Source organism: Pinus tabuliformis, chromosome 4_2 (genome assembly GCF_031772625.1).
Source record: "Pinus tabuliformis cultivar Carrire ecotype Pingquan chromosome 4_2, CPIR1, whole genome shotgun sequence".
In the NCBI taxonomy this organism is placed as follows: Eukaryota; Viridiplantae; Streptophyta; class Pinopsida; order Pinales; family Pinaceae; genus Pinus; species Pinus tabuliformis.
In genome coordinates this window covers 807118583-807141063 of record NC_142304.1, presented here as the reverse complement: position 1 = coordinate 807141063, position 22481 = coordinate 807118583, and positions in this window count along the sequence as shown.

The following is a 22481-nucleotide window of genomic DNA, read 5'->3' as shown; positions in this document are numbered from 1 at the left end:
AACATGATCATGCATATGGAAATCAATGTGTTCCATCCGCGCTTCCAAGCTGCAAAGGTGGTCATTTGTATGACGGTGGTTGCAACGAAGGTTGTCTATTTGTTCCAGGATTTCATTTTGACTATATTGGATATCATTGAGATATGCCACAATTTTGTTTTGATCTTCATACCTGTGGTCCCTCAGAATGTCCATATTGATTTGGATATTCTCAAGTTGCTCTGCAATGAACTCCACAGTAGCAGGAGCCACTATTTGACCTGGAGAGTAAGCTTTATAGATATATGCATCATCCTCGGTTTCCCAACTGTTTGAGTTGGCGGAGGATGAACTATGGCCTGGATCGGAATGCACTGCATGGAACTACTAATGGCCCCTCGGCAAGGTCGACCCCGTTGGTGGGGCATATCGAATTTTGTAGGAGTTTACTGTCATCTAAGAGGGAAGGCTGAGGGAAAACCTTCACAGTACCTGCAAGAAAAATTACAGTAACAAAGACCAAGAATTTAATGCCCCGAATGGGTTCACACCAGAATCCCAAACCCACGACCTTTGAAACAGGAAGGGCAAGGGTCCGCCCAGACCAGAGAGTTGTGAAAGGTGGAGACCATCCACCACCCAATTGACCCATTAAAAGTCTGCATGGCCCCAATTGAGTTGAGAGACAAATTCAGTAACACCAAGCCAGAATGGGTGCCCATACCACCAACAGAACTGACCAGAGACTGGGATAGCACCCCCACACAAGAAAAAACTAGATGGAATATCCGATAAGGAGCTAACAATGGAGAGACCACAAAAAAACAGTGACAGAGCCCTCCAACTACAATGATATGCAGAATAAATTATAAACACAGAGACCTTACCCCACGCAATAGAAGGGAGTTCTACGAGCTTCCATTTTCTTGGTGAGGGTCTGTTGCAGGTTATTCTGAAAATGGTGTGGAGTCGACTCGATGCTCCATCCACTCGGGAGCCCAAATCCTAGGGACAAGCCAGAAGGCCTAACCCAACCCAAGTTGAAATAAAATTGGCTTTCATTTCGCCACTCAACCAAGGTTGAGACTCCAGTAAGACACCATGGAACCTATCACACACACCTCTATTCTCCTCCTGACCCAAATTCGTCACCCAAACTTCCAGACTAGAGAAAAGCACTCGCCAACTCTTGAATTTAACAGATGAATGTGTGAGATAGATCATTGCGCGAGGGAATTGAAAGCAGGGACGACGCATGATCAAGTTTTTAATGACCGTGTGGAGGAGGAGCAAGGCCCAATGGCCTCTCTTATGACATGTGTATGTGCGCTTGGTCACCCCCATTAGGAATTATTGTTGGCAAACTATTTATATTGGGCAAGTGGTTTTATGATGGTAAATTTTAAGCTTATTTTGAGTACGATAAGAAATACATTATCATAAATTTTCATAATTTATAAAGTGTTTGTTTATATTTTCTAGGTTAATTATTTAAAGTAGAGAATTTGATCATATTTGTAAATTTCAATGCAAAATTTTTATTTTCTTAATTTATTTCAAAATGAGGATACATTGTTTTTATTATAATATAAAAAAAATAGAAAGAAAAAATATTTAGATATGGTATAATTTGATGAAGGAAAAATGAAGTGAGAAAATTTATTTATAAAAAAGAATTGGTTTAAACTAAATATTTCATTTGCAATAATTATACTATTTAATTATTTCTTAAAATTCAACTTCTTGAAAATACTCTTCCCATAATATTAAATTTGCACATTATTAATTATGATCAATATAAATTGTACAACTGATTACTATTTGATATTGTGTTTTTTTCAAAGATTTTGAACATTTTTTATATATTTTTTTTGTTTCCATAGACAACACTTGACAATTAATCAAATCTTTCTATTATGTCTTGAGGCAATCACTCAATTGCAAATAATTTAATTATTAACTTGACTTATCAATATACACGTCAAAAAGCCCCAAGGGTTAGCTCAATCGGTCAAGCCGGGGCCTCGCCAATGGGAGGTCACAGGGTCGAAACCCGAAAGCTCTTGGGGTCAGGTCAGTAAATAGGCCGAGAGGTGTGACCCCCTTCGGGTGGGGTCCACCCTAGCGTTGACAGATCCTGGACGTAGCGGACCCACTGACCATGGGTATCCGTGAACCAGAAGTGAAAAAAAAATAAAAAAAATATACACGTCAAAAACAAAAACAAAAACAAAAAGTGCAATTCTCAATTTACATATTAACTATTGTATATTTGAATTATTTTTATAAATTCTTATCATAATTAAAATGTCCTAGTTATTGTTAGCTTTGTTATTGAACTTTGCAATTACATGAAACTACAATTAACATCATGAAATTACAACTAACATAAATGATTCTAATGTGTTTGTTCTCTTTTAACATATTTCTGTTACAAAATTTTGGATTTTTTAATTTATTGTATTTAAATTCCAAACATTTTTAGAATTTTTAGTTTATTGTGTTTTATTTTATAAACTTGTGGTGTACAATAGCATTCTTTAAAGCCTACCATATATGTGAAATCTAGTCAATTTAGTCAATCTAATCCACTTTCATATTTTAAAAGGGAGGTTAGTTATATGTGTGTGTGTGAAATTATAATTTAATGGTTTTATGATTTTTTTTTAATTATTTATATATTTTAAGCTTTTTCGAATATATATATGTTTTAACATTTACCTTCTTATTTTTTAATTATTCTTTTAGTGGTTATATATATTTGAGATTTGTAATTTTTTGTTTAAATATATAAAAAAAATAATTAGGAAACTTATTTTAAATATTTTTAGGTGTGTGTTTTTTAATTGTTTTCTCTATCTACTATGATTTCATCTACTAGGAATTTTGTTATGTCACTTGTGATAAGTAATACTTTAATAGTGCACTATTTATGGTCAATGAAAATCCCTCTAGACATTTGGACATGGGTGCATTTACCATGTTATTTTCTTTTTTTAGTTTATCGACAATGAAATGACCTGCAGATACACCATGATAAAGAACGGGGGATAGAAACCCACCAATACCCCAAAAGAATGGTGACCCTCAAAGAACAGAAGGACATGAAAGGAAACAACAACAAACCATGGCTCTATTACAGAGAGTGGTGATCCAACTGACAATGATGGAAGGAACCAAGCGATGGCATTGACAAGCAATAAACACCCCCAAAATCCCTAAAAAGGGCACAAAAACAAACAGAATGGAGCCACACCCAAATGATGAGGTATGAGATCTGGCAACCCATTCGTGGCAGTTGGAGATGGCAACATGAAGAGGAGGGGATTAGAAACTAGGGTTCTAATTGTTGAGCCTTTCCCCCCATAATGCATCCCCTAGTTTTCATTAATGATCACTCTAGGCTTAACGTTAATCCATCTAATATATCAACTTGTTCAATACATGCTTTACTTATCAAATCCCTTACCATATATTGGGCACAACCCTCCATTTACTAATGTTTAATCCTTTGGTACAATCCTTATGCGCACTCCCCCCCCCCTCCCCCCCCTCCCCACAAAAAGAAAAACTGGAGTAAATGCTATTTGGTTTATATGATTGTCAATGTCCCTTAATCCTTTAAGCCATCATCAAGGACCCAAGTGCCCTATTTTCTTCACACCTTGACCAATGCATTGGGACATCTATCTTAGGATAGAAGACTTCATAATGTTACCCACATTCCGTTATGAGGCCAATATCACTTATACAAGTTCTATATTATGATTTTAAGTCATGTTCATTGCCAATGAGCCTTAAAGATTCATTTATTCACATTCACCCCTGTGTGAAATTTCATTACATTCAAATGGCTGATCATTCACATTACATATTCAATTAAAAAAAACAATTACATTTGCGCTACTGCGCCACACCATACATTTCATTTCAATGCATTTCAATGCATATGCTCAACACTTTTATTCGCACTGTTGTGCGTTGGATTTCTTGTTGTTTTCTTTGCTGCTGCGAGCCCTCTTTTCATCCCCTGTTACAATACACACACTTTCGCACTACTGTGCTCTATATTTTTTTCATCCCCGTGTGTAATACCATTAAAAGGTCAACGCCTCAAAACAAAAAACATATCACATACGATACCTTACCCATACTTCCGTAAATTTAAAAAATAATAAAATTAAAACCGTTTACCAACTTTTACCTATGACTATGACAGTGCATTAAATACATTAAATAAAAACGGTGGTAAATGATCGGACACATTTCGCACACCAAACTCACACAAGCCAAACGATGTTTAATGTCCGGGGAATTGGTGGTTTCGGAGTTGTACACTGGACGCGTGTCAATTGATCGGGGTCTTCGGAGCCCTTCTTACGGATACCACTTTTTCCAATAGGTGGTGCGGGGAAGGCTGGGTGGTTTTGCCAAACCAACGCTGCAATAAATGTGCGGTCGAAATTAGTATTTCAACACTCCCCTTTAATTTCAACTGCTGGGTTATCAGTCATACCCAGACATTTCCTCAAAAATTCAAAGCTTTTCTGGTCCAATGGCTTTGTCAAAATGTCTGCAACCTGTTCCTGAGTCCTGCAATGTTGTAGAACAATTTCTCCATTGCTCACCAATTCTCTGATGTAGTGAAACCTTGTGTCAATGTGTTTCGTTCTCTTATGAAACACCGAATTCTTGGATAATGCAATAACTGAGCTATTGTCACAAAAAAATCACCGTTGCTTTTGCCTGCTCTTGGCCTAAGCTCCTCAACATCCTTCTCATCCACACTACTTGACATGTTGTTGCTGTAGCTGCCACATATTCAGCCTCTACTGTAGACAATGCTACAATGGACTGCTTCTTAGAAGCCCATGAAATGGCTCCTGAACCCATGTGAAAAACATAACCGGAAGTGCTTTTCCGATCATCTACACTTCCAGCCCAATCACTATCAGTGTATCCAACCAAATTTGAACATTCTGAAGTAGTATATAAAATCCCAAATCTTTTAGTACCTTTAACATACCTCAGAATTCTTTTTGCTGCCTGCCAATGTGCTTCCTTTGGCCTCTCCATGAATCTGGAAATTAAACTAACAGCATACATTATGTCAGGCCTAGTTGCAGTCAAATACATTAGGCTGCCAACTATGCTCTTGTACAAACTAGGATCAAAGTCCTTGCTGCTGTCCTCTTTGCTGAGTTTTAATCCCATTATTGTGGGAGTGATTGCTGCCTTGCACTCTTGCATATGGAATCTTTCCAACACTTCATTTACATATTTTGCCTGTGAGATAAAAATTCCATTTTCATTTTGATCTACTTCTATTCCTAAGAAGTATCTCAGCAAACCCATGTCAGTCATTTCGAATTCCTCTTTCATGACTGTTTTGAACTGTTCAATGAGGTAGTCATCATTACCTGTAAAAATCACATCATCAACATATAACACAACAATTAGCAATTTACCATCCTTTTCTTTGACATAGACAGTGGGTTCTCCCTCACATTTGTCAAATCCATTCTCTAGTAGATAGGAATCTATCCTACTGTACCATGCTCTTGGCGCTTGCTTCAGCCCGTAAAGAGCTTTCTTCAATTTGCACACTTTGTGCTCTTCGCCTTTCCTTTCATAGCCTAGAGGTTGTTCAATGTAAACCTCTTCCTTTAACACTCCATTCAGGAATGCTGACTTCGTGTCCATTTGGTAAACTTTCCACTTGTTTTGAGCTGCTATGGATAGCACTGCTCTCACGGTTTCCATTCTAGCAACTGGTGCGAAAGTCTCCTCATAATCTCTCCCATACTGCTGCTTGTATCCCTTGACAACCAGCCTTGCCTTGTGTCTTTCTATCTTGCCTTCAGCATTGCACTTGGTCTTGTAGACCCATTTGACTCCAATGACTTCTTTACCTTTTGGTAGCTCAACCAAATCCCATGTCTTGTTTCTCTCTATGGCATTCATCTCCTCATCCATAGCTTCTATCCATTTCCTATCCTTAATTGCATCTTCGAAATGAATAGGGTCATCAACATGACAATACAAGGCAAACAATGAATTCATTCCTTCATCATAAATATCACTTAAGTTTCTGAATTTCTTATCTCTTTCATTTGGTGTGCAAGTGCTTGAAGATGCACTTGAATTTCCTCCTTGTGGTGTGCTTGGAGAAGCACTTTCATTTATCCTCAAGGGTGTTCCTTGCTGTCCTTGTGTTGGCGCTGCTGTTTGGGGATGTATTTCAGCCACCTCCTCATCATCTTCATCACGAGACAAACAGTTTTTAACATTCACTGTTTTCTCTATGCTTCCATCCCAAGCTTCCTCCTCAATGAACTGAACATCTCTGCTGATAAAAAACTTCTTGGTGGATGGGATATACAACCTGTAAGCTTTGGATTCCTCACTATATCCAATGAAAATACATTTCTCCCCTTTGCTGTCCAACTTCCTCCTTAGCTGATCCAGAATGTGTGCATAGGCCACACATCCAAAATTTTTCATGTGGGTGACTCCTTGCCTTCTTCCACTCCATGCTTCTTCCGGCACTTTGTTCATCACTGCTTTTTTAGGACACCTTTTCAAAATATATACTGCACAGTGTACATCTTCAGCCCAATAATCATTTGGCAAATGCTTTGCCTTCAACATGCTCCTCGCCATATCCATGATGGTCCTATTCTTCCTTTCAGCAACTCCATTTTGCTGCGGGGTGTACCTAGCTGTAAACTGTTTGTGTATTCCATTTTCTCTACATAACCGTAGGAATTCCTTGGAGATATACTCACCTCCTCTGTCAGTTCTCAAAACTTTGATGCGCAGCCCACTTTGATTTTCCACAAGTGCTTTGAAATTCCGAAATTTTTCAAACACTTCACTCTTGTTCTTTAGAAAATAAACCCAAGTTTTTCTTGTAAAATCATCAATGAATGTTAGAAAATATTGACTGTCTGCTAGTGATGGGGTTTGCATTGGTCCACATAAATTTGAGTGGATAATCTCTAAGGGTGCCTTTGCCCTTATGCTTTTCCCTGATGGAAAACATTCTCTGTGTTGTTTACCCAATATGCAACCTTCACAAAGGCTGTCCGGTTTCTCTATCAATGGTAATCCTCTTACCATCCCTTTTCTGCTCAACAAGTTAAGACCTCCAAAGTTGAGATGTCCAAATCTCAAGTGCCACAACCAATTTTCATCCTTTGGTACGCTTTGGAAAGCCTCTTGGGTAACTGCTGCAATTACTTCTTTGTTTTTCAAATCTGCCCTTATTCTGAGAGGGAACATCCTGTTCCTTGTCATCTTTACTTCAGCAATACATCTTTTGTTGGGTGCTCTATCCATGATGGTGCATACATCATTCTCAAAGAAAACATTGTACCCCTTATGGACAAGCTGTCCAATACTCAAGAGGTTACATCTCATTCCAGGAACATAGTAGACATCTGTTATGGTTTTGTTCTCACCTTTCTTTGTAAATATTTTTACCTCTCCTTTTCCCATAACATAAATTTTGCTATTAGTTCCTAGTGTGACTTCTGATTTCACATTTTTATCTAGGGCAGAAAACAGGGCTAAGTTTCCTTTCATATGGTTGCTGCAACCTGAGTCTAAAAACCATATGTCTTCACTGTTTGTTTCAGCCATGTTACAAGCTAACAACACATTATCTTGACTCATGTTTTCTCTAGTGACATTTGCATTTGGTTTATTACTCATATCATGCTGCTTCTTCCTACATTCATTTGCATAATGCCCATATTTTTTACAATAATAACATTGGACATTGGATTTTTCATACCTTTGTCCTTGAGCATGATGTTGTCCTCTTTGTTGGCTGCTGCCTTGGCCTTGGTTCTGATTTGGATGGCTGCCTCTTCCTTGAGCATTTGCTGGACTGTTCCTTCCACCTCTGTTTTGGCTTCTGCCTCTTCCTCTCTTGTTTCCTCTGCCTTGACCTCTTCCTCTTCCAAAGGACATCTGGGTCTTGAAAGCTTGCTCTAGAGATGAGTTTTCATTTCTACTCAACCTCTGCTCATGTGTTATCAGTGATGCATGGAGTTCATCAACTGAAAAGTTTGAGAGATCCTTTGTTTCTTCTATGGTGGTGACAATCACATCAAACTTTGAGGGTAGGACCCTCAATATTTTCTCTACAATCCTCCTTTCTTCAAGAGTTTCTCCATGAGTCCTTATCTGTGTGACCACCAATCACATGTGTGAAAAATGAGTCAATATTGTCTGACTCCTTCATGTTTAGATTCTCAAAATCTTTCCTCAGCAACTGTAGTTTTGCTGTCTTCACTTTCTCCATGCCTTGATAGGCTGTCTTGAGGGTTTGCCATGCTTCTTTGGATGTCTTAGCTGCTGCTATCCTTGGAAACACACTCTGGTCCACTGCTTGATACAAAAACACACGGGCTTTTGAATCCTTCTTCCTATTACTCTTCAATAGATCCTTCTCTGCCTGAGTTAATCTATTAAACTGATTTTCATCTGTTGGTTCTTCAAAACAATCCTCAACAAGTTCCCATAGATCTTGTGAGACAAACAGGGCTCTCATGGTTATTGCCCAGTAATCATAGTTTTTCCCATTAAACTGTGGGAGCTGAGTATTAAACATGCCCATGCTAATGCTTGTGCTAGCCATTCCTTGCATTCTCAGCTATGCCTCTAAATCCTTGACTGTATATTAAAAAAAAACTGACTGTTTCTTCAGCAGTAACACAAAAACTGGTCTGAGAAATACCTGGATCCTTTTGCCTGAGACTTCACTTTGCTGGAGAGGATTTACTGCTGCAACAAAAGGAACCTTCCTTCAGCTTCTTTACACCTTCAAAGAGCCTGGATCAGCTCTGGTACCATGTTGGAAATTTCTGGTAATTTCAAACAAATATTGAACACAGAGGAAATACTCTGTTTTTGCCACAGGATCTTTTGCACAGGGAAGCTTAAAAAAATTTCTGAGCAAAGCAGAGTTTTTCAACCAAAATAAACTTGTATTAATTCATAAACTGCCTGATACAAATTTCTTCCTCTCTCTCAGAGGGATTCACCAATAATTTTCACCAAAAACAAAATTCTTTGTCTCTCTCTTTTACAAATGATTTTTACACTGCTGTGTAAAATCTTCATTCACATTTTACTGCTGTAAAAAGGCTTTTACATTCACTGCTGTAGAATAAAAATTCTTACATTGATTTACTGTTGTAAAAGAAATCCTTCACATTCACCCCTGTGTGAAATTTCATTACATTCAAACGGCTGATCATTCACATTACATATTCAATTAAAAAAAACAATTACATTTGCGCTACTGCGCCACACCATACATTTCATTTCAATGCATATGCTCAACACTTTTATTCACACTGCTGTGCGTTGGATTTCTTGTTGTTTTCTTTGCTGCCGCGAGCCCTCTTTTCATCCCCTGTTACAATACACACACTTTCGCACTGCTGTGCTCTATATTTTTTTCATCCCCGTGTGTAATACCATTAAAAGGTCAATGCCTCAAAACAAAAAACATATCACATACGATACCTTACTCATACTTCCATAAATTTAAAAAACAATAAAATTAAAACAGTTTACCAACTTTTACCTATGACTATGACAGTGCATTAAATACATTAAATAAAAACGGCGGTAAAAACAAAAACTAATGTTCTGGCAGGTTGAATAAGATCTATGTCCGTTGACCTGATCGGACGCATTTCGCACACCAAACTCACACAAGCCAAACGATGTTTAATGTCCTGGGAATTGGTGGTTTCCGAGTTGTACACTGGACGCGTGTCAATTGATCGGGGTGTTCGGAGCCCTTCTTACGGATACCACTTTTGCCAATAGGTGGTGCGGGGAAGTCTGGGTGGTTTTGCCAAACCAACGCTGCAATAAATGTGCGGTTGAAATTAATATTTCAACACTTTCTTTCTTTCCTCCTCTTTTTTTTTTGCAATATATAGAATTTATACTCAAATAAATTAATGAGTATGGATATTTAAATAACTTACCTATCTTGAAATATTTTTAAAAAGTATAAGATTGTACATCTTCTCCACACTAAAAACTTTATATATATATATATATATATATATATATATATATATATATATTTAATACTTTTAATTTCTCTATTTTTTAAAACTAATATAAAATTATGTTATTTTATATTAACATCTAAATATTTTATTTATGTTTGAGAAAAATCTTTTTACATTATTTTCTAGTTATAATGTCAAAAACAAACCAAATGAAAACAATGAAAGTAGGAGGAGTATTGATATTTTATAATGCTTTTAAATAAAACAAACCATATATATAATTTTTTGTTTTTAATTATAAGCTAAAATAAATAAATAATAATAATAATAATAATTTATTTTATCAAAAACGACATGTGTTAATTTGATACTCATATTTCCATATTGGTCCTAGCCTCTCTCCAAAATGGTATATATATATATTTCAAGATACCCATATTCAAAGGTGGGACCAAACAGTAGGTTTTGCGAATCTGCAATCGGGATAAAGGTCGCCCAAAATCATTACCCTGGTAGGACTGGCTTTGAGAATCATAATGAATATTGGTATTAGTGTAAAATGGATTAACGGTATGAAAAGACGATAACCACTATGCAATTTTACACCGTAAAATACTCATATTTAACACCAATATACAAAGATAACCACAAGCTACCGACTACGCAAAGAGGTGTTGACGCCTATTCTAAACCACGACGTTAAGGCCATGCAATGCTTCGTGGACAACAACGATCACAGACGCAACAGCAAGAGCGACGTTGATTATCTGTGTGTACCCGCTGAGCAGGACTACCGGGGTTGTGAGCAGAGCCAAAGCCAAGAATGTCAGCACTGCCTCGTTGAAGACCACGGGCAGCATCCTCTGTGCCCTGTACAGGACGCACCAAGCGACGACCGCCGCCAGGAGCAAGAGCAACGAGAAGAGCTCCTGGAAGAGGGTGAGAGCCACGGTCAACCCTTGCCTCTTCCCACTGCCCACGACAGGCGCCATGAGCAACGGCAACAACATCTCCCGTAGAAGGGTGCAGAACACGAGGGACAGCAGAACGATGGCGTAGTCCATGCAGAAACAGATGAGGAGCCTGTAAACACTGGCCATCACCAGGGCGAGGGATCGGGGCCACGAAAAGGAGCCAGTGCCCAAGAGCTGTGACCATGGGCCACGCTTCTTCGAATTCGAGACGGAGTTATTTACCACAGCTGGCGCCATGAGAGCAGATCGGCCTATGCACAGAACTCTAAACAAATCTATACATTCGATGCTACTACATGTGTGAAAAGTGGCCTTATTCATTAGGGAAGGGGTCACTTTTTCTTAGCGTGGAAGTTAAGGCGTTAAAGGTAAGAGATTAGATTTCTTAGCGTGGAAGTTAAGGCGTTAAAGGTAAGAGATTAGATTTCCTGATATGTTATATATTTTTATTATATGTAAAATGTGGGGGCAAATATACATATCTTACTTTCTCCTTAAAAAATACAAGCTAATTTAGCTAAATATAATAATCATTAAACATTCTCAATACATTGAAGTGAAAGTCTGGAATTTGCAAAGTGAAAGTTTCTTTTGGAATTTGGTGAGAAAATTGATTATTTAAATCTTTTTTTAAAGTTAAAAAAACTCATCACTCAAGTATTCTCGACAAAATTCTTGAGGATACACAATGGTTAACTTGGACGTGCAACATTCGAACGAACTTAGAATAACTTTGGCTGTGACTCGGCTTAAGAGAAAGTTTTGTAAGAAGAAATTAAATAAGTAAATGTTGATTTAATTATAGTTAGGTTGCAACATATCTATGCATGAGAGCAAACATCATTCCTTTAGATTAGGAGTTTTCACATGTTTATGATATGAGTTTTCAAATGCATAACTATAATATGAGTTTTCAAATGTATATAAAATTCTTTAGAATAATATGGTGCTATGCCTTCTTAAGATGTTTTAAAAATGTTTTTAGTTTTACTGTAAATGTTTTATAAAAATGCATTAATATAGCATAAATGTAGATTCATTTTAATTGAAGTTTTATTTAATGTTGATTTATTTTAATTGAAGATTTATTTAATGTGGATAAGATTATATTGCTTGAGCTGTAAAAAAAATTCAGAGTATAAAATTTAAAAATATATATATTTTAAAGGGTAGAGTATAAAATTTTAAGAAAAAATTTTGTATTTTAAGAGATTTGATTTTTTAAGGCATTTGATAAATTAGAAGTTTGCATCTAAAGAAATTTGATATTTCACATCACTTGATAAATCTAAGGTTAAGATGGATTTATACATATATCTATATATATGATTGCATAAATATAAATTATATTTTTTCCATTTTGAAATTGGAAGAGGGTTTCCAATTAAACAATGAAAATATTTAATTATCATTTAAGTAGCATGACACATGCTCCCCACACATGTTCACTTATTGAACATGGCACATTGGTGACACTTGTCCGACATGAGTTTGACTTGTGTCACTAACTCTTAGTACAACATGACATGAGTTTAACTGTCCTAAAATTTGGGCATGTGTGGAGTGAAAAAAGCATCTTAAAATCTATTTATTTTGTCTTTCTTGTGCAATTCAATCTTGCTCTCAAATATTTTGGAGTGCAACTAAAGGTGATTAAGCAATGTTAGAAAGTATTCTAAGTGTTGGGAAGAGGATTTATCCAGACCTTTTTCATTTTTCTTTCATCTTCATCATTTTACTTAAATTTTTAACATCACTGTTAACTAGCTCAAGATGTTTAAGAGTGGTTTCGAGCTCATTGAATTTTATCAAGAGAAAGTATAATTTTTTATCCCACTGAAAATGCAAGATACTTAAGAGTTTTCAAAATTTTAGGATTGGAGAATGTTTTAATTGGACTTTGTCATGTATGAGGGTATGGAACTAGAATTTAATTAAGAGGACCAAACCGTCTATGTTCCTCATTGTTGGTGGCATTGATTGTTGTACTCCTCAACATAATAGTGATTTGACATGTTAAACTTTTTCTATCTTACTTTAATGATTAAAGGGTGATATTAATGTTGAAGATCTCAATAAGACAATAATTTTGATGATATATGATACTAGTTATTTATTATAAAATAATTTTTTTAAATTCTACAAACCATTTAAAACTTTTTTTTGGTTACATATGTTATTTATTTTATATGATCATTATATAAATATTTTATGTGTAATCACTAATTTATTATATTTTTTAATATATAAAATATCTTTCTTATCTTATTTGAAAGAGCCACCCTATAGAATACTCATATTTTCTTCATGTCCTATATCCTCATGTGGTGTCAATTAATTCATTAACCTTTTACCATCATTCATTAACTTCATAAAAAAAAATTTTACCCCCACAAAATAATATAAAAATAAAATTCGTCATGTCATAAGCAGCTGAGGGTAAATTCACATTGTCAATATAGTCGCACACTATAATCACACACTGTGATTCAATTCCCATTATGACATTTCTCATTGAAAGTCTTTGTACCCATTATCTTGACTATGTTCACTCTTCCTTGATTCTTGCAAATAGTCACCAAGGATAATATAAAAATTCAAATAAAAAAATAATTATGACCTAACCCTGCCTCCTTCGCGGCCTCCATGGCGCGTGACCTACATGTCTTTACGCGGTTGATTGTGACTCCCTCGCCTTAGTAGCACACGCTCACCCTCCCAAAAGAGACAGAAACTTCAGCTCTTGCACATAAAAACTATTCTACTCTACCTTAACGCGGGTTTTGCACTTGAGCACCGCTAACTCCATCCCTAATTCGTTAAACCAATAGGTGGATTTGTTGGCTTCTTGTCGTCTCGTGTAACTCCAGCGCCATCCCAAGATTTGCTACAAAGTTAACCTCACGAGGTGTGAGCTGAGGGTCATAAATGCACTAAACCTAACACTACTTGCCTGCCAATTTAGAAAAAGTAAAGAAATCACTCCCAGCAAGCTTGATTGTAAATTGGATGAGTCCATTTCACGTCGGCCATGTACATATGCATACTCTAACTAAAACACCAAAGGGTCTTTTTATGGGTATTTTTTTTCGTAAATTTTGCCTAAAATTTAGTAGATTATAAGTTTAACTAGTTTAATCTGCAAAAATTAAGTTTTTTTTGTGGTTTTGGAGAGCATTAAATTTATTTACGCATTTAAAAAAATAATAAATCATAATTTTATTTAAAAAATAAAATTTTATTTTTCGGTGTAATAAAAATTCTATTTTATTTATTATTTAAACTGCACCATATATCTATCTTGTTTTGTTTTTTGTTTTTGTTTTTTTTTTTTAATTAAATTAAATATTTTTCTTTTACTTTTTAAGGATACTTTTTAGAATAAACTATAAATTGTTATAATAATAAAAATACACATGTTATAATTTTAGTTATTATGTATGCAAATTTATTTTGAGTTATTTATAGTGGTTTTCCATTAAACAAGGGTAATAGCTGCAATATAGCATAATTCTTGCCTCTATAACTAATTAATTGATTAAAGGTTGTGCAAAGTGGAAAGAAAACTCCGCACAATGAAAGCTCTCCACACAAGCTTCAACTATAGTTTTAAGACAAATGAATATGAATATGTAGCAATGAAGTGCAAGTTGAAATTGGAATAACATATTTATTCAATTACCATTTCTTTTTACTAGTAGCATAAATCTAATTGCTTGCATTAATTGTGGATATCAGATATTAACGTGTTTTACAATAGTAAATTAGCTTTACTAATATTGGCTATTTAATTAATATAATTACATATCTGCATTTTTATTAGCTTTAAATAATATGAATAGTCAACCAATTCATTTTAATATATAAATATTTCATAACTTGTACGGGTCACAAAATGTTGTGTGCCGAGTGCAGAGGCAGAAATGAGGGGTGTACCTCTACAATATTCTCTACAGTCCCGCACATGTTTCGAGAAAAATCTAGTAGGCGAGAGAACTTACATGAAACATAGATGTTAACCCAATTTTTCATCGGCTACTTTTATATCTACTAGAATTTATTATTGTAAATTTGTGAGGAGCTTCACTTGAGTGCGGAGAAGTTCAGTGTGCGGGAGTGCAAAGGAATGTGTTTTCTTTGCCCTCCCACACACTCAACTTTTTCGCACTTAGAAACAAAAGTCAAAGATGTGGAGATGCCCTTGTGGTAAAATTTGGTTTGATTTCTGTTTCTTGCTTTATGAAAACTATCCTTTCATCTGGAAACTAGATTTTGAAGGAAATATTAATTACAATTTAAATAATGTGTCTGGTCCTAATGTCTTTAACGCAACTCTTAAGGACATACTCAATAAACTATTAGTCGAAACAATATATGGATCAAGTAATCAATATGTTTTAGGAATGGGTATTTTGGAGTCTAATAATTCTGAGATATTGGAATCTGCAATCACTTAACATTTAGAAACTACCAATAACTCATTCTTCCCAAATATTTATGTTTCTAGTCCAGTGCACCGGAGATTTATATTGCACAACATATCATAAAGATGGAACCACAATGATATTAAAGAACATTATTATGGAACCACAATACTTTAGTATTCGAAGAGGCTTTTGAATATTGATTGGTAAATGCCTCCTTGTCATCAACTTGCCAATTATAAAAGTGTCTCGCCCTTACATGAAACATAGATGTTAACTCAAGTTGTCATTGACCACTCCTATATCTACTACAATTTATTATTGTAAATTTGTGCAAAGCTTTGTTTGAGTATAGAGAAGTTGAGCATGCGGGAGTGCGAAGAAAACACATTTCTCTGCATTCCCACACACTCAACTTCTTCACACTCAAAAACAAAAGTGAAATATGTTGAGATGCCCTTGGTGGTAAAATTTGGTTTGATTTTTGCTTCTTGCTTTACGATAACTATCATTTCATCCGTAAACTAGATTTGAAAGGAAATATTAATTACAATTTAAATAATATGTCTAGCCCTAACATCTGTAACGCAACACTTATATGGATTAAGTAATCAATATTATTTAGGAATGGGTATCCTAGAAACTGACACAATTGTTGATTAATTGAAATGTAATTGATACAACTTTGAAATTTGGTTAGTATAGCTAGAATGAAAAGTGGAGCCAGTGACGGCTATTCAGAGTTGTAGATCCATTTATGAAGCATACTTTTTATGCAACCAACTCACAAATAGATAGATCAACGACTTAAAATTATCTTCTTCGAGGGGGAAACCTCATTTACATTACATAAATGAATAACTCTTGGATGATTCAAATGAAAAAACCTCCTTTCTATATATAGGAGTCTAAGGGGTCACAATATAATCAGAGCCTACGTAACAATAATAATGTAAGGGCATAACAATAACAATAGTGGGCTTATATGGGGCATAATAATAACAATATGGGGACTACATGGGCACAACAATAACAATAAGGGGACTACACTGACAATAACAATAAGGGGCTACATTAGTATTATAGGGACCTAGCATGCCCTTCTCCTTCAAAAAAGTGTTGTCCTCAATGCTTGAGTATTTCTTGGTGCTTCTGTATAAAATTATCATCCTCCCATGTGGAATCTTCAGTGGGTGAGTTCTTCCACATGATGAGATACTCTGAAATTGATTGATTTCATAGTTGTCGAGTTTTTGTTTCCGTGAATTCTTCAGGTTCCAATATGATTTTTCCTTCCTCGTCAAGTTCTAGAAATATTGTTTGAATTGAGATCTTGTGACATATAATCTTCTTTAAGCATGAAACATGGAAAACTGGGTGCACTCGAGAAGATGCAGGAAGCTCCAATTTGTATGCCATAGTACCAATATTTTGCAACACCTTCTAAGGACCATAGTACTTTAGTGATAATTTATTATCCTTCTTATCTTGCTTGAGGGACATTTGTTTGTATGGTTGTAGCCGTAAAAATACCTAGTTTCCTACATCAAAACTTATTTCACTACGATGCTGATATGCTTGTTGTTTCATTCGATTTTGCACAAAAGTGAGGTTATACTTTAAGAGTTGGAGAAATTATTGTTTATGCTTAATGTGATCTTCCACTTCTTGAACCTTAGAATTTTCTCTTAAAGATAATGTGATGGACGGTGGATGATATCCATAAAGTGCCATAAATGGGGTCATTTTCGTTGCAGTATGGAAGGAAGTGTTATACCACCATTCAACCAGAAGTAACCACTTGACCCATTGTGTTTGCTTATCAAATACAAAGAAATGAATACATCCTTCCAAAAAAAAATTCACTATCTCAATTTTCCCATCAGATTGAGGTAGATAAGATGAGATATGAGCTAACATAGTATCAAGGAAAGAAAATAATTCAGTCCAAAAATTTCTAGTGAAAATGGGATCTTTGTCTCTTATAATAATCTTTGGGTTTCGATGTAGCTTTTGAATTGTTTCCATAAATGCAGTAGAAACTGTACTAGCTTTAAATGGATGAGATAATGCACAAAAGTGCACATACTTGGTAAGTCTATCAAATACCACCATGATGACACTCTTTCCTTCGGACTTGGATAAACCTGTGATAAAATCCATTGAAACCTTCTCCCAACATTGACTTGGAATGGATAAAATTTTTAATAAACCCAGGGTCTTAATTGTCTCAACTTTATTTTGTTGGAAAACCAAACATTCTGCCACAAACTTTTGAATATCAAATTTAAGGCCACCCCAAAAAGATTCCTTCTTGACCCTGTGGTAAGTTGTTAAAAATCCTGAGTGCCCTCCTAAGAGAGAGGTGTGTAATTCGAAAAGAATATTTTTTTTTGAATTGGGAATTCTTACAAATATATAAGTGATCTTTGTACCATAATGAATCGTTTTTCCAGCTAAATGTATCAGATGTACTAGGATCTTGCTGTAACTTTTGAATGAATGTCCACACTTCTTTGTCATTCTTCCATCCATCCCTTGCTTCGGTTATCCAATCTGGTTGGATAATAGAAATGACACAAAGCAATGCTTCCACATCCTCATCCTTTATTGAGAGTGCATCTGCAACAACATTTTTCTTCCCTCTTTTGTAGATGATTTCAAAGTGATAAATGTTACAGATCCATTTGGGCACATCAACCCCGACTTATAGATCAGTACTATTAGGGCCCATCAAACCCTAATTCAGTTGTTACATGCCCTAACTAAAGTCAACCATTAGAATGCCTCCTTCCTAAGATATTTCATGACTGAAATCATCCAAAAAACTGCCTCTGAGAAGATCAGCGTAGGCAGGCCTTCATCAGGGTGCACTACAATGCAGTCCAGTACACTGCTAGGGTTCTATGCAGCGCACTTGAGCCCTCTTTGGCCTGCGCTGGGCAAATTTGAGTGAAATTTCATTGGGGTTTGGGAATATTCTTATCGATTGGATGCATCTAGAAGTTTCCCAAGTTTATCTACTCCTTTGGGCTCAAATTTGGATGAGGTAGGGAGTTAAGGAACATCAATCCCTTTATCCCTTTCTCCGTGGAACTAAATCCTAAGTTTGGGAGGTCATTCATTATCACCATTTATGGCATAACATCCTTCATTCAATTATAAAAAGACCACCCATCTAAGTGATCAAGGGCTGGAAATCATTGATTTATAGGGAGATGTTGTTAGTATGAGACTTGAGTTGGTTTCATGTATTGTAATGATGTCAAAATGTCTTGCTTGTTATGAGGAGAGGATGGGATTAAACTAGAGGAGTGATATTGAATCAAGCAAATTGGGTTGTAACTCTTCATTTTACTAATAAAGTGTTTAAAGATTTTTCCATATGCTTGTATTGTTCATTGATGCTTTCATATGTGTATAATGTACTTGATTCCATGCTATGTTTAATCAATAGATCATTATCATATGCTTTGATCAATTTTTGTCTTCTGTCTGTGTGCAAGTACTTTTCAAGCAGATTAAGTATGAAAAGGAGTGACAAAATTGGTCAAGGGAGATAAGGAGTAAGCGAAAGCTTCAGGTAGGCTTATTTACTGACTTATTTAATCTATTGGTCATAGAAAAAGTAGAGAATGATTTGCACTATTGTTCTAGACTTAGCTAGTAGTCTAGGAGTTTAAGAATTTATCCGTAGACACTAAAACTTCCCAAAACAAATTGGCGACTCCACTGGGAGAGATCATCCATATTAGTAGCTTATCAGCCTCTTAAGACATTTCTACATACTGTAATTGTGGTCGTTGATTGGATTTCAATCTTATTTCAGTGAAAATTGAGTCAAAACTGTGTCAAATTTCCTTCAAAATGGCTTACTATCACCAGTACAGCCCAATGAAGGACACAATGCGGTGCAATGTACTTCCCACATAGAGCCAGTGCACTGAAGCGCACTGTCTCTCACTGCTACCAGTTTCCCATCTAGCAGCTGAAGTTTTTTGCCAATTTTCTTCTGTTTGAATGATTTGCTGAATGTCAATGATGTCTTATCTCTGAAAATAGTTTTTCATCTCCTTACTTGGCCCTACTTAGACTAGGATTGATAAATGTTTCTTATGTATTTACTTTTTCATTTTCAATCTATAGTCGAAAGTTAGTTTTTGGTCGATTAGTCTTTATCAAAAGAAAGTGTCATAAAATCATCTTTTCCTTCAAAAATTGAATTTTCATAAAATCTTCATTCATGAAAGATCAATTGGTTGATGTGTGCATATGATTAGTCTTTTCGTTGAAAGTGTCATAATTCCTCATTTCTTTGAAAATGAAAGTGTCATAGAGTCTTCCTTTCCTTGAAAATAAATTGTCACAAAATCGTCATTTTTATGAAAAGAGTTTATTGATCAGTTGTCCATTAGTTTTCATTTTTGTTCATTCACACTAAGGGAAATTGAACAGAAATACATGCATGTTGCATTGAAAAAATTTTGTGTGCTGATAGGAATAGTGTAGGGAATTTGCATTTAGATTGTGCTCTTTGCTCTTTGATCAAAAGAAATCTGATTGTTATATCCCTATGTAGCTAGGATTTTCATCGTTAAATTGAATGGAAAGAATGCTTATCATGATAGTTGCATTCCTAGGAATTTCAGAATATATCACGTGGTGAACTTGAAAGGAAAATTCCTAAGAAAGATCAACTTAAAATAAACATCAATTTACCTAATGGAGCATTGTCATTAATGAAAACATTTAGTGGTTCTAGGCTAGAGACGCGTTTTGGCGTCATAAAACAAAGCAGCTGTCGCTAACCTGTCTGCAATACATCCCAAGTGTGATACCTCATTCCATGTATGTGAGTATATTGTAGCTCGTCCGCGTAGCTTCGGGTATATAGGGTGGTGTTACAGTACGTAAAGTATATGGGAATGCTCTCATTGTGCAGTTTTCCATTAAACAACGCTTATACGAACTAGGCTTCCATGTACCTGCGCGTATATATGGGAGGAAAACTCTAGGTTGTTATCCATCCTTAAGTACCGAGTCAGTCGCCTTGTAAACTATGATACACTGAACACAACATTCAGGGAGATTGCCTGCCCGTACTTCTTGGTTTGCTAGGGGGTATTCTACAGTTCACAGTTGCTTGGTAAACCTTTTTCCTAGTATACCCCTTTTTGTTTATTTCTTTTTTGATAATAAAAATAATCAACAATCATGGAGGAATATCAACCCATACCCCATCGTTCGTGGAGAACAACAAGAAAACCGCCTTTGCCTCCCGAAGTGACACCAATTTGGGCAAAGCAGTCTCACTTAACTAAGTCTAGTACATCAAGAACTCCTAGTTCTTCATCTGAGTTTCCTAAATCATCTATTTCGGTAAGTACAAAGACTCCAGTTACTCCAACTATTTCTAGTACATCCATTCCTGAAGAAGAAGTTTCACAGTTACCTGAGGACATTAGCACTGATCCTAGTGAAACAGTAACCGAAGTTGTTCAATAACAAGTTGATGCTCAACTTGAGATTGCTCAACAAGAAAGTACTGTTGAACTTGAATCAGTTCAACTAGAAGTTAATCCAGAATCTATCCCAGTTCAAACAGAAGTTACCTCTGAACCTGAAGTTGTTCAGGAACCTCTTTTGGAAACTGTTGTTCATTTACCTGAACCTTTGGACTTCGAATTTGAACATTCATAAGTTGTTACATTACCGGAAGACGATCAACTTGTTACCCCTCAAACATCAGTAACTATTGAAACTTCAACTTCATCAACACCATAAATATTTTACGGACCTGACGGTGATGTTCTTCCACTAGGTTTAATTGTTAGGAGGAATTGGAAGAAGATTCCACACCTGGAACCCCGTTTCACTTTGGAGGTGGGCTTTATCTTTACCCTAACACTCCTTATTTATTTGCTTCATTTAATCTTGCTTCTTTTCAAGTACCTTTCGAATCTTTAGGACAACTTTTGGGTCACTTAACTATGGCTGAACAATCGTCAACATCTCAGACTGTATCATCTAATGCAGCTGCAGCAAAATCTTCTATTGTAACCTCTTTGATGTTTTCTACTACACCTGAGTCACACCTGTATGGTGAATCGTCCGTCCTAGTTCATTACCAATCATTGTCTGGAACCCACTCAAGGTTTTCTTCTACACCATGGTCATCACCCATGTCCTCAATCGGAATTTTACCTAGTTCTTCTCTAATGGGAACTCAATAGTTTGATCCTACATATGAGTATCAAGTTGGGAAATCTGGTCAACAAAGACCTATGTATCCATTAAATACTGGATTTCCACCATGTGGAGAGAAATATGCTTATTCTCCGTATCCTTATTCCGGGGGACTACCATATGGTAATATCCCATAGTATTCATGTCAATCTGGAATTAGAATTTGTCAATAGAAACCAACAATGCCAATTCAACCAAGGCTTGTGTATCCAACGGAATCAATACAAACTGTGACAGCTATTCCTACTACACCTGTTGTTACTACTTTACCACAGTCACAAGTTCAAACTGTTGTATCTCAATCGGTACAAACTGATCCTTCTACCTTGCAATCACAAGTTTCAAGTCAAGAAGTTTAAGTCCCTCAATTTGTTGTACAACAACCACTTGTTTCTGGAGTTCAACAACAACCTCAGGTTAGTATAACCTTATCTAGACTGACCCAGGCTTACACTGGTATAGTTTATTCACAACCTAGCCAACCTTTCATTGCTGGAAAGCAATAACTGTTAAATCCACAACAGTTGTACCAACAACAACAACAGTTGATTCAACAACAGTTGATTCAACAACAGTTGATTCAACAACTGTGGCAGCCTCAATTTCAACAACCCCAATTCCAGCAGTTCCATCCCTAATTTGGACTTGTTCCACAAGCTCAACCTGGTTTTGGTCAATCTGAAGCTTACCAAGGTCCAGGTCAACAAGGCTTTGTAGGTTATGGACAACCACACATTCAACCTAGTTATCAACAACCACCTTATACTAGTTTTGTTCAACAACCATACCAAGGTTACCAAACGCAGATGCCCTAT